This window comes from Lonchura striata, chromosome 1, assembly GCF_050655825.1.
Source record: "Lonchura striata isolate lonStrDom1 chromosome 1, ASM5065582v1, whole genome shotgun sequence".
NCBI lineage: Eukaryota > Metazoa > Chordata > Aves > Passeriformes > Estrildidae > Lonchura > Lonchura striata.
Window position 1 is genome coordinate 91,316,365 of NC_140703.1, and position 12,698 is coordinate 91,329,062.

General features: G+C 36.3%; 1 protein-coding gene across 1 annotated transcript in view; it reads left to right on the forward strand.

Moving 5' to 3' along the window:
- Positions 1-12,698, forward strand: part of LOC146768763 (pinopsin-like) — a 78,557-nt gene that overhangs the window by 33,125 nt on the left and 32,734 nt on the right. The window lies entirely within an intron of this gene.

Below are 12,698 nucleotides of genomic sequence, written 5' to 3' on the forward strand. Positions count from 1 at the left end.
AAAGAAAATCATGTCAAGGAGATTATTCTTGAAACCAGCAACTTTTTTTCAGCTGCTGGTACATAAGATGAGTAGCACTGAAAGAAGAAAATTATAACAAAACAAGGAATAGTTTGACCTTGAAAAGAGGATATGGCATCTCAATTATTATTTTTTAATGACACCTGTTTTCAATTATTTTCAAAAAAATGTTATAATAGTTAAATTATTATGCCATTATATCATTGTTATTTAATGCCAGGTCATAACATAAAGTACAAACATAGCATAACTTTTCAAGCAAAATCTGTAGCATTCTTATACTAACTTCTGGCATTCATACTTTTATAAACAGCAATTTTCAGATGTCAGTATTTCATGTTTCAGACAGTTATATCCTTACATTTTTGTTCAAGAATATTTCAGTGAAGCAAGTGCCAATTATTCCTGTTAGCTGAATTTTTTTTTTTTTTCATTTCATTTTGACAGGAAACCTGTTTGAATAAAATGTTGCTTTCATTAGCTAGGAAGAAGATTTACTAGCATGCTTAATTTTTAAAGTGGTTACTTAGTCTTGTACTCTTTCATAACTATTAGGGTTTCTCAGGAGTTGAAGTGATTATTAGGTACCTATCATGAAAACACTGTAAATATAGTATTGATTTTTGGGGGTTTCTGTTTTCAACTGCAAATGATATTTCAGTTTTGTGCACTACATTTATACCAGTTTATGTTAAAGGATTCTGTCTCAAGGTAGTAAATTTCAGTGTTTTCTGTAAGAGTGGAGAAAAATGTCAAATCCTGAAAAATAAATGAGAAATCTCACATTTTATTTTCCTCATGTATAGCTGCAAGACTTTTAAGTCCACCATCTTAGCTTTTAGGAGAGTTAAGATACAGTGAATCAATCCTACATAAAATGGCTTTCAAAGTCTTTAAGGACATCAACAGTCGTGCTTGCACAGACACCTCTAGCTCACGAGTGACAGGTATATTCACTGAGTGTTGTTCTCAGTATTTCTGATTAAAAAGTGTTGACCAAATGTTATAGCATGTCATCAGATTCATATTTGAGGTCTGATCATGCTGGAAAGGAAACAGACATGAGAAAAGATTATGATCTTCTTTCCACTGTGCTTGCAGAAGTATAAATCATTAGTTAATTGTCTGTGTTTTGCAGAGAAGCAGTAGATAAAACTTTAGTGTAAATCAGGCATTGTAAAAATTCATTGTAAATCAAATTAATGGCTGGTCAGAAAATAGGAATTCATTATGTTTGCCAGTTTTCATACTTTAGATAAACCAGGGAGAAAATAAGTCTGCCATAATCTTTAATAACAAGCTAATAGAAATTTAAGACCTGATCCATTAATCTCTGGATGTTTTATGTCCACAAAAATAGTCTTTGGTTTCATGAGTATCTCAGTTTACAGTAAATTATGTATATCAATACCAGGCACTCATAACAACTCAGGGTATGATATAGTAAAGCTTTTTCCTGATAAAAAAAAGCATGAGTTTTTTTTTTATGGGTGGGTGTTTTTTGTTGTTTTTTTTCTTTTTTGCTCACCACTCATAAAACTGGAAAGGTTAAATGTACAGAAGGGTGTTTTGCACTGTAAAATATGCAGAGTTTCATACTCACATTTCAGGATTCAATAATTTAGCTATACTTACTTACTCTTCTGTAGTTTATCTCCACTTCAGAGACTAATTTGTGGCCTCAGGCAAACTCCCTGACTGAAGACTTGGAGGAAAATTGATTGTCCAACATGTAGCAGCAATGTCCCCCTGAGAAACACGTCTGAAGGTGTGTCTGCAGACCAAAGCCACTGCCTTGGCCACAGCAGAGAATTGATGCAGTTTGTGGGGGCCAGGTGGCTGCTCCTGGGCAGCTCTGGGAAAATGCACTGTACCCTGATGGAGAACAGCTTCCAGCAGAGTGAAACCCACCTTTGTGAACTATGTAGATATGAGGCTTCTGAAGCTTTTAAAAATTAAATACTAACATATAGCTTTTCAAAACGTCTGTTCCCTCTGGAAGAAAAGAGGTACTGTTCAGGCACTTTCCACTTTGCCCCTGACACTTGCTTTATGGGGAGCTTCCTTTACTGAAGGAGCATTTATCCAAACCTTCCCAGGAGAAATGATACCCATCTATAACATCATGAAGACAGTTTTACATTTCCCTTTATTAGGTAGATGTTTCATTTGAATTTTACTTTATTGGTAATGCAGTTGTTAGATGAACTCTTCAGCTGCTTAACTATAAAGATCTTCATATTAAAAAGCTCAGGAATCCTTATGCAGTGAATCAATATCCCTGTGCACAGGTAAAGGATAGGAAAGGTCTTAATTAGCCAATGTTTCCTTCAGAGAAATATGCATAAGGTGCATATTTCTGCTTCTCAAATTATTTTTGATCTCTTGGCTCTACAACTTTTCTATTTCATACAGTTTTCATTGTAAGTTAACCACTGTCCCCTTTATGGTCCTTATTCACTCTTCCCTTGTTATTTCAAGGTATAAAACTAAGGAGAGTGAACATTCACTCTTAATTTTTAATGTTTAGGGTCCTGAGACTTCACTTCCCTGTTAATTAAGCATCCTTTTTTTTCCATGGTTCTTCTTTTGAAATGTCGACACCATATGCATCTTAAAACAACAAATAATTTTCTCTGGTTTGAGGTGGAGTCACCTGGGTTTACAATGAATGGGTGATTAATTGACTTTTAGTAGTGCAGCTGACATCTGCTAAGCAGCCAAATTAATCACAGATGAGTAGGTGCTAGGGCTGCCTTAGGGTATATTCCAGACCTTCTCCTGTACTTGGGAGTGGTAACCTGAATTTAAATGGGAGACCTGTCAACTAAAAAGCGTCCAAGGTAATAAAAAGCATGTAAGGTATTTTCTAAGGGAAATCTCACTAATATTTGTTTTGTTTCTGATCACTTACATGACAGAAGAAGCACAACATTGCAGTTTCAGAAGGCTGTAATATTAATTTTACCTTGTAATATAACACTGCACTTGAAACTGCCCCAAACATGGCAAGATAGTTTTCCATTTACCTGAAATCTTGCTACTTATATCTGCCCTATTAAAGATTAAATATAAACAAAGTTTGAATAAAATTGACCTGCACAGAAATTAAAAAGGAAGAAATTAATAAGTATTCTGAGACTAAATTAAAAATAACAATACAAACAAAAATTGAGCAGACACTTCCATACAGAATGGAACTTTCTGTACCTGGAGCACACTGAAGTATACACATTTTTTTATTCCCATCAAACATACTTAAAAATTTGGTTATTGACGTTGTTGAGGCAGGACGATACAAAAGAACTACAATTCAGAAGGCTTGAGAGTAGAACTCTGATTTATTTCAAATACATTGCTCTTTTCTAGAGAGCATCATCCAGACCAATTCCACTGGTCCCAGAGTAAAAACATCTCACCCATTGGTGTGCAGTGAATGACGCTCAGTGGCAGAACTTATCTATAAACAATGTGAACAAGAGAGATAAAGAATTATTTACATTCTTTCCCAACTGTTTCTCAGGCTCCTGCCTGGTTAGAAACTTTCTGTTTTCTCTCTGACTGAACTGAGAATATCCACAGGTTATATGTCTGTAAAACACTGCACACAAGCTACTGCCTTGCACAGAAAATAGAATGAATATTGCCACTAGTTCCTGGCTGCATTTATCCCTGGTTAAATATCAGTAGTACTCTGCTCTGATGCCCTCAACATGGAGCTGGGCATTTAAAAACACCTATCTCTGGGAAAGCCAATTTAACAAATTCACCTTGAATATTGTTTTCTACTTTCTCTATTGTTATGGCTTGCAAGAGCTTGAAGGCCTTACCTGATACTTTTCTCTCTCTCACTTCCTGAGCAACCTCAGGATAATAGTTTAGTTAAAACGTCAAGTTGAAAGAATTGACTTTGACATTGCTCCAACCTGGCCTTTCTTCATCAATCTTTAATCTTTCTGAAGAAAATTTGTAACTGTGGTTGGTAGTCTGGCTTTGGCCTTTTGTTAATTGCATGCTACTGCTGGGAGAATTTTCTTTTTGTATGTTTCTTTCACCATTCAGCAGTGTAAATGCTCTTCTTCCCTGTTTATGCTTCTGTGCTCCAGGATGGTCAAGGCTCAGTAGGTGCTTAGTCATGTCAGCCTGGAACATTTCGGATTTTCTCAATATATAATTAAATTGATTTGCTTTGGTCTCCATTGCTTGCCGAGTAAGTTCAGGATGTTAATTCAGTTTAAATGTCAAGTTAAAAGTAATACAATTCCAGCCTGCTGAACCATCTTGTTAACTCATTCGTCTTTTTACTTTGACCTTTCCTTAGGGAGGTACAGGTATTGCTCGATTAGTTTCAGCCTTTCCAGAAGAGTGGTGGAATTTTATATGACTACACGATCTCTGAAGTCATTAAATTCACACTGGACAGGTTTTATACTGGCGCTATCTATCCCTACTTACTCATTGCACCGTGAAGAATTCTTCTGTCCCAAAACTCAGAAATGAAAGTGTTGCTCACAAGTGAGCTGAACTTGTATTTAATAAATACTGACTTGAGAGGGTTGGACTTGTTAGTGAACCATTGCTAGAATAGTATATATATACATCTGGGCACTAATTGTCCCAGATGTATTGACCCTATTGAAATTAGAATTAGAAGGAATCCTGGAGAATTATTAAAAATATCTGATTTTTCCTGCCATATATTATACAATTGGAAGTAACGTTAGTTTGAAGATTGAGAGAAACACAGATCTGACTGCTTGCCGTGTGCAGAATGTCCATCCTTAGTGTGTGGCATCCTCAGTAGTTACTGAGCAGACTTTAGTTACTTTAGCAGATTTATAGTTGATACCCATGGAGATCATCAACTGGGAAGTGAGAGAAGTTGATTAGGAAAACAAGGGACAATGGCCAACAACAATTGCCTGAAGCAGGAAAGCTGAGAACAAGGCATATGAGTAGCTTTGTCAGCAATGTCACAGATCAAGGCTGAGATGGGCAATACCAGGTGATAACAGCACCTGAGGTACAGTTATTTCTCCAAAGTAATTCTATCATACATCATATATATACATACACATATGATAAAAGGCTCTGGGTTAACACCCTTCAAACACATGGCAGAGTTCCTCTATTTAGGAAAATCAAAATAAATAAGATGTTAGAAATTGCTAGGAAAGGTATTGAAAGAAATATCCCCAATGCTGTTATACCATTTGTATAAACTTGAATATTGCAAGGAGTACAGGTCATTCATTTGAAAAGAATATAAGAAAAACAGAAAAGGTACAAAAAGGGTAATAAGTGCTGTCAGAGCAACAGAAGTAGTGTTCAAGGAGAGATTAAAAGTGAGAGACATATCTTCAGAAACAAACATTCAAATATTACCATCTTTCAAGTATGATACTACATTTCATACACTCAAGGTGAAATCCCAGGTTCCAAGATTAATATAATATGATTAATATAATATGATCCAAGCTGGATAGCATCCTGGCCCATATAGAGTACCACTGAGAACCCTGTGTATATAGGTAGTGTTTCAGAAGCAGAACATGAGCTCTGAATTTTCAAGTACAACTCCATAATCAAGCAAGAGTTGACCGTATCACACCAATTCCTTCCCCTTCCCTTACCATTCTCCTTTCCTTTGCTCCTCCTTTCCCTTCCCCCTCCACCATTTTTCTCTCCTCTCCCATTGTCTCCTGTCCTTTTCTCTCCTTGTCATTCCTGTTAGTCTCAGCAAGAAACTTGCTGATAACAATTGTTTTCATCTAAATTAAGGCACACATTAAGGTATAGCTACCTGATCATGTTTGCTGACTGAACCATTCCAATGGAATATTAGATTACTCTTAGACTGCACCTGAAAAAAACCTGCAGCTGTATGAACTGATGTCTTATTGGACACTGTCAGTGGTCTCACTGGCAGAAGACCACTTTGCCTTCTGTTCAACTGCAACTTTACTCTTTCAGGATTCTAATCACCACCAAAAAAGGAAATTCAAAACACACTAAAGAATAGCCACCATAATTCATAATTCATAACATTCTTCTACTACACTTTTGTCTGTCCCCTTGGAGTATGTGAGAATACATGGCAAGTAGCTCAAATGAACCATTACAGAGTTATAGTGATTATTCTACTTGGATACAAAATTTGGAATCAATTTGGTATTGATTGTTTTCAGTTGTCATAAGTACTGTGTTATTCAATGTGTTCCTCTATAACCCAGAAATCTGTGCTACCTGAAGAAATAGTGTATAAAAATGCACCTTTTGTACAGCAGCAGAGTAACAACAATATAGTTGTGTTTGCTATAGTGCTTCCCTTCAACAGATGAGAAACAAATTTCAGGGAAAAACAATATAATTTAGAAGTAAAGTTCCAAACCCAAGGTATCTTGTATACCAGTCATCTTCTAAGAGGTTATTTTGGTTTTTTTTAGTTACTGAAATAATTTCTTTGCTAGAATAATATCCTTTACAGGCTCAGACCTGTCAGGATTCAAAAGAATTTGTAGTATCAAAGCCAGTATAACCTGATGGGCTACTGGTATTTTTCACTGTTTTCTTCCAAAGTATGCCTATCAGGAAGATGTGTTTTACTTTATACATGGTTACAGTTCACATATAAAAATGAAATGGAGCTTGCCGACTAACCAAGTCTTGCAAAGTTGCACTTTTTATTTTTAATATGTAATCTATTTCTCTTCTCTATCAACAGTACAATTCATCATCAGTATACTTTACAATTTTTTGTCAGCACTATCTGTATTGTTCTCTTTCTGCAGAGAAATGACTGGGATTTGTCTAAGTCTGGTGAAGTTAACACAGCTCATGAGTTTCTCTTAGAGAATACCTGGCTTTCTCCTAGAAATGCCAGTAGGATGCCAGCTGGGCTATTAGTGCTATAAAACTGCCACTTCTTGCCTAAGTAATGATGGTGACTATAAAAATGACTGACCTGCCTTTAAGCAAGCTTGGTGAACTTCATTTCAGTGAAGACCATTGGTAACATGTTGCAAAGTCAGCAGGAAATACTCAGTAGATCCCCACTTCTCAGATGAATGCTCCATGCTATGGCAATTTTAACACTTACTCAGCATTAACAGGTTTAGTAGTGGCCTACTAATCCTTAGTAGGATTTATAAGAGAAAAACCTTATTTTCTATCCATCAGTCTGGCCATTTACTGCAAAAACATCAGCCAAGGAGTTTTGTTTCCCAATGATCCACTACCTGGAGGTAATTTCCAATTACCTCCTTTCTGTGGACACCCCATTAAGTCATAGTTTGGCAACACCAAACAGGAGGTAGAATGTGTTTTTTAAAGCTTTTTCTTCCTCTCACTACTCTAAATAAGCTTTGAAGTCTTTGTAGTTGAATATTCTGAATCAGAACTGCCAACATGAGTTGCTCAAAAGTTAGCCAGAAACAACTGTACTCACATTTTGACAGGTGACCTGGTCTAGAGGGTAAAAGGGAAACTAGTTGTGATACAATTCAAGTTCTTTGTACGTAACATGCTCTTAGCAACTAGATAAATACTGTCCTAGAGGGCTCCCTTTAAGGTGCCCATTTCATAGAGATATGTGCTTTTAGCACTTTCATTAATGATATTGGCCTATAATTAAAATTCAGTAAACATCAGGATTGGTCAATACAAGTGCAGGGTTTTGCACAATGAGAAATCATGCAAGATGAAAAAACACAAGTTGGGAATCAGTACAGTCTAAAGGATCTAATTTGAATAGTGAGTCCTACACAATGTGTGGGTTTGGGAACACTATACCTTTGTAAACAGAATAGATCTTATTGTGGGACAGGTGAGCAGAGGTGTGGAACACCTGACCCTGGTTGTGCTCTGTTCTATCTGCTTGGTTTTGCTAAACCAAGCACATGTTGAAAAAAGATATGTGAACAGTTTTCAAATATAAAAACACTGCTACTGAAGAGAAGCAGTTGTGACTTGTGCTTGTGTACCCTTACACTAATGGAAAGATGCAAAGAAACACTTTCTAGAAATTAAGGTCTAGATCAGATGTTACTCAAAGGTTTGCAAGGATATAAGCGCTGAAATAATGGAGAAGGTTGTGCAGGGATATTTTATATCTTTCTATTAGATAGTAAATCTCAGGCTGATTGAGGAGTATCCTGCATTTAGTGCGTATTGGGGAAGAGGGAATGATGGACAACACCAAATCTCTTGAGAATCCTTCCAGCCCTCAGGCTGTAGGATTTTAAGTGCATTAAAATTTATGGAATTCCTAATATTTATTTGCAAAGATAGTAAAACCAGTTCATCACGGTAACAGGAAATGTACGGCACTGGAGTAGTTCATGACAACATGAAAATGAGATGGTAGAAAAGCAGAGAAATCCAGTCCTTTGTCTCCACCAGCTGCTATTTATTTTAATGTGCATCTTACAAAATAATATAAACTTTCAGAATGACAAATTTGTGAATATGAAACAATAGCTATAACCCAAAACTTCTCTGACTGTCACATTTGGCATTTGTTTTCACTTAGAGAATATTTTATGGCATGTTTATTATACTTTGGGATGCATATTTCAGTGTTTCTCTTACATAGTTTCTTTTCAAATATTATGTCCAACTTCAGAAGATAGACAAAGGGAAAAATTGGTTTAATCTGGAGTTGTATAATTATGTATGCTGGTAAAAGTATAATTCAGAGACATTTTACTAAAAAAAGCCCCATAGATATATCTGGATTTTTATACTCATTTGCTCTATTTACAATGATGATGCTCTGCAGGGAAGACATGGATGGTTCCACTTTAGACCATAATTTGGTGTAAAGATGAAATAAAGAAAAAAATGGCGTTTATATCCCTCCCTCAGCCATATGTATCTAGAACTTTAAAGTTTTCAAGCATCATTGCTTCCACAGATCCACAGTCTTCCATCAGAGAGGATACAGGGGCTAGAATTTGGAAGTCTGTCAACAAGCTAATCCATTTGAGCATTTGTAAACATTTGGAAAATTAGAATGTTTTGAGCTACAAAATAAAGCATCTTATTTTTGTTAGTTTTGTTCAAAATTCTAACAAGGAATAGTATCTATCTGCCCATCTTTTCTGTATTATGTAGGAGTCACAGTGTGTTTTTACACGTCATGCTGCATATCACAAAGCTGTGCTCAGAACATATAAATTCTGGATCTTGCATGTCTCAGAGTACTGGGCATGGATAAATCCTGGTCAATTATTTTAGACTGGGCATTTTTGGGACTTGTTTCTCTAGTCCATTTCTTTCCATGTCATATTGCTGTCTACCAGCTGCCTTATGCTATATCTGACACCTTCCAAATGTTTCCTATTATTTACACTGGGTTTTTTTCTGTCACTTTTGGGTATGGCATGTCTTAAATTCCTTTAAAAGGTTCCTAAAAATGGAGTTTATGGATCTCTGCAAATAGATCCATATCACATTTCTGAAGGCATGATGATTCTGAGTGCTGCAGGCTTGGAGAAGTCGCTCCCACGCAGTTTCCTACATCTTGTTTCCAGTGAAGCAATGTATGGCTGCCCACAGTGAACATAATACCCCCCCCCTCTTTAGAAAACATTTCTGACAGGGTATGTTCATTCCCATTGATAGGTCAAAAAATGCTGCTTTGAAGTGATCCTCAAGGTAGTTAGAGGGGTACACAGAGTAGATGTTCCCAGACTGACAGACTGAAGTATGATGGTTCTCCCAAAAGGCTTCAAAGTGCCAGTGGGAAAGGCAGCATCACAAAAGGTGGAGCCTGTAGCACCAGACTAGAAAAACCTCTGTGGACAAATCACTAGAAAAGGCCACATATATGCTAGAGAAAGGATGTTACTTATTCTATGTCTAATTATTTGTTCTTTCCTTACCTATTTCCTGATATTTTTCTTAGACTCTTCCATGCTGTCTTCACCTTGTAAGGTCAAATTTTGGTCTAATGCTATGAACACCCCAACTCCAATAGAACTTTTTATAAAATCTGTTTTGTGGGAGCAGAAATGAAACTTTTAACATGAAAAAGGAATTTTGTTGTTAGGTAGTTTTTGTTTTGTTTTTATTAACTGAACTTATTCTAGGGAGATATAATAATCAGCGAAAGTACTTCATGCTGTGGTTATTCCCAGTAGCCACTGATTTTACATAATTTATAAAGGACTGTCCATAATCCACAAGCTACAGAAAAGGAATTTATCTTCCTTTTCTGTGTGTGAAGATAAATAAATGTTTATGAACACTAGGCTCGGTGCAACTCACTAAGCTTTGCTTACTCTCTCGCCTATCAGAGTGAGGACTAGAGACACTTAACTTCTTCAGGTGCAATGCAATTCTGAGTACACCTGTAAAGTGTGTACACCTGAGCTTCAGTTTTACTGATTAAATTTAATTTGTCTACATTAATGTTTACATTAATTTCTATGTCCAGTTTGGGATTCTGTGTTGAAAAATGGATGATATACTGTAGACTGGGATTTAAAATCAGGATGGTATCAAGAGTTCTGGTGAGAGGAGAAGAATTGAAGACTTACAGACTTTTCAGGTCGGGTTGGCTTTATTTTTTATGAATACACCTGTCCCATGGCAAATGTATAAGAATTTGAGGGAAATGATCTGGAGGAGAACATTGTCAGGGTATTTTTTGCATTATTCCTATATTTTTAAAGATGCCAATTAGACAAGAGCTTTGAAAAGACTTTGTATTTATAGTATTTGTAGAGTCTATAGGATTTGACAAGTAGATCAAAGCACATCTATTAGGCTTATTTAAATATAAATAGCTACATGTCAAAAGCATACCCACATGTCCTTAATGATTCCTTGTTTTATGTCAGCAGAAATTTTCAGGAAAGTGGGAGGGGATCCCTCAGTAAAGTGTGGAAAAGTCCACCCTCTTCCCAGGAGAAACGGTAATTGTGGTTAGGTACTGAAAGACTTATGATGCCTGAGAGATTTTATTATCTGATTTCTCTGTAAGGAGTGCAGCTACCAATCCAGAGGAAAGCAAAGCTCAAGTTCTCACCCATATATGCTGGCTTGGGGAAAAGTAGCATTAAATGTGAGTGGGATCTTGCATACCTGCAAAAATGGATCTAGGGTAATAGCCAAGTTCCATTTTCAGGGAAAACATTACCCTGACACTTTCAGAGTAATGTTTCACATTCATGCCCCAGATTCAAAGAAAGTATTGATATTTAGAGTAGAAAAGGTTGTGGTTAATTAAATTCATGAGGTAAAGAGGGTAGTGAGTAATACTTGCATCACAGCTTGCTTTTTCCTAACTTTCTTCTCCAAACTTGGATGATTCTGGTGTAAAAAAATTCACATAATTACGGAAATATAGATGTGGGTGTGTGTGCATATAATGTGTATATATATATATTTGTAAGATATATAGTGTGTGGTGTGGATATGCTTTTGCAAAAATACAAATACATGTATATACATATTTCAAAATGTTATTTTTTGTCATTGGTTAAAAACATTTTTATATGTTTTTAATCCTAGGTGCAGGAAAGTGTGCAGTCCATTTTCTATGTAGGTGGTAGCATATTTTTGTTTAGCATAAAGTAGCCTAGAAAGAAACCTGGAAAGAAATTTTACACCTGTCAGTTCATCTGCTGTTGAAGAGTTCAACTTTATTAGTGATGTTGCATATATACACTCTACATTTTGCTGTCTCTGGAAGAAAGAACACAGAAACCAAGAAGGATATAAGGTCCGACATTTTCTTTTCCTGCTTCAGAAATTCTTCAATGCAAAATACATCAAAGTCAGCTTTAATTTTCTTTTCATTTTTCCTTTCTTTTATTGTCAGTTGGGCTGTTCAGTCAGTCAAAGCCATCACAAATGTTTTTAAAACAACAACAACAAAAACCCTAACCCAAACCAGAAGATGGTTATTAAATTATTGGTTAAAAATCTAATTTGTTGGCAAGCTTTTCAAGAAAAGGAATGTTAAACTAAATTACTGCCTTGATTTTCTGAAAGAAATTTCAGCACCTTCCACCTTTATAATAGCTGCAGAGCAGCAGCACATGTAGGAATGTTATAATACAAGTTCACATCTTCCTTGTACTAGGGACTCCAGGACTGGATGCAGCACTCCAGATGGGCTCTTATGAGGGCAGATTAAAGGAGGAAAATCACCTTCCCCAACTGCTGTCCAGTCCTCTTGTGATGCAGCCCAGGATGTATTTGGGCTTTCTGGGCTGAGAGTGCACATTGCCATCTTACATCCAGATTTTCATCCATGAGAATCCTGAATTTGTTTTTTACAGGGATGATCTCAAGGATTTTCCCAGTCTGTAGTAATTTTTTGGATTTCCCCAACCCATGTGCAGCACCTGGCACTTGGACTTGTTGAATTTCCAAAACTTAGTGTTTGGACAATGCTGTCAGTCATATGGTGAGATTATTTGAGCTGCCCTGTGCAAGGGCAGGATTTGGACTTTGATGTTCCTTGTAAGAGTATCTAATGGACTTCTCTTTCTAAAACCAAACTGTTAGTGCAACCCAAATGATAGTGAGCATATATACCTTTAATCTTATGCAATCTGATGCTAGAAAGTACACAATGAATAAAGAAGGTCAGGATAAAACATGAATTATCAATGATGAGAGCGACACCATGAGCTCCTTGTTTAATATATGGGAATGTGTTCACT